The sequence below is a fragment of the Trachymyrmex septentrionalis genome, unplaced genomic scaffold (genome assembly GCF_001594115.1).
Source record: "Trachymyrmex septentrionalis isolate Tsep2-gDNA-1 unplaced genomic scaffold, Tsep1.0 scaffold87, whole genome shotgun sequence".
Classification (NCBI taxonomy): Eukaryota; Metazoa; Arthropoda; class Insecta; order Hymenoptera; family Formicidae; genus Trachymyrmex; species Trachymyrmex septentrionalis.
This window is the reverse complement of record NW_017306059.1, coordinates 4,209,811-4,211,394: the sequence shown is the minus strand read 5'-3', so window position 1 is coordinate 4,211,394 and position 1,584 is coordinate 4,209,811.

The following is a 1,584-nucleotide window of genomic DNA, read 5'->3' as shown; positions in this document are numbered from 1 at the left end:
TGTCATTAAAGATATATTATATATATATATATATATATATATATCATCTTAATAATTTTATTCTATGACATTTGTTCAGATGTATAAAATGTATATTTCTATAACCTCACAATAAATATGTATATATCACTTAAAAAATTATATAGAATTGGTTAGAATTATGTTTGGTAATATGTAAAAAATATTATAGAAAAAAGATATTTTACAATCAATGTTAAACTATGACGGTTTCAGAAGATGTAGAAGAACGAGATGTATCAAGAAAGCCCAGCAGTGGTCATTTGCATCCTCATTTCCAATGGTCAGTGGTTTCACGGGCAATATCGCGAAATTTATCGGGGTGCGGTTTGCGATGATATTTTACACAACGAGACCGGCGTGTGCGGGGTACACCGCGGGGGCCACCCATGGCGGGGCCCCAGCGCCACCCCATACGTTTGGTACCGCAGGAAGAAGGGGTGGCCCAACCAACCGGGAGGCGGAGGGAAACGCCGTATAACCTCGCTATTATTCTGGTATTTATACCAGTGCGCCCGCTGCTCTCACCCACCTAAATCTTCTTAATACGCGGCAGTTAGTGCACTTTATTAAACTCGCCGTGCTGGTACGCGCGCCCTCACCCCCTCTCCCATCGTCCCTTTTCCCTTTCGCAGCTTCCATCTTCGCCAGGACCACGAAGGAAGAGGGAGGGAATGCAATTCGCTGCGGGACATCGAATCACCGCCACACTGCACGCTTTTGCATTTAAATTCAATGAAAGCTTGCCCGGCTTGCGCAATTTTTTTTACCCTTTCTCTACGTTCGGATTAACCATGCGCCTTTTAATTTTTCTCGAACTGTGATTTATAACTTTTACTTGTGGCTGTAATTATATATATTACATCTATAACTTTTACTTGGCGGCAATTATGTCAACTATGGAAATGATTTATAAATCTTAAATGTAAATGATGTTATTAAGTGTGAAACGTATTAGAAATTGTAATATAAAATACTTTAATATATTTTATATACATATATATATATATATTTGAAATTAATGTCAAAATCAACAATTTAAATTAAAATTGTCACATAATCATTTTTTCACTTGTCAGATGCAAAACTATTAAAAGAATTATTTAAACTATTCAACGGCAATGAACCGATTACAGAAATTATTACGTCAAATTTTAATTAAATTAAAATACATTGCCCATCCATACCATCGATCTAAATAAAAAGGCAATTATCTCCCGGATTATTCATATAGAACAGGAATTCACTTCGTCCGGGGTATCTTCCCCGGATTAAATCTGCTTTCGAGGTCAAAGTTCTGCGTGCTTCTGAGATTTTCGAGTCACCTCAGCGAAGAGTCGTCTCATTTGCATACGTGACCTGACCCGGAGTCACCCAAAAGAACGAAGCGCGGCCGAGGCGGCTTTATAAAACAGTCGAGAGAAGGACGGCATCTTCCTCGCCCGCCTCCCCTCTGATCCAACATCGCGTCCAGCTTGGTCCACGTATCGGTGATTGCCGTCCGAAATTTATATTCTCGCAAATTCCACCGGAATCGTCGGTCCCCCGGGTACGTTCGACAAAACG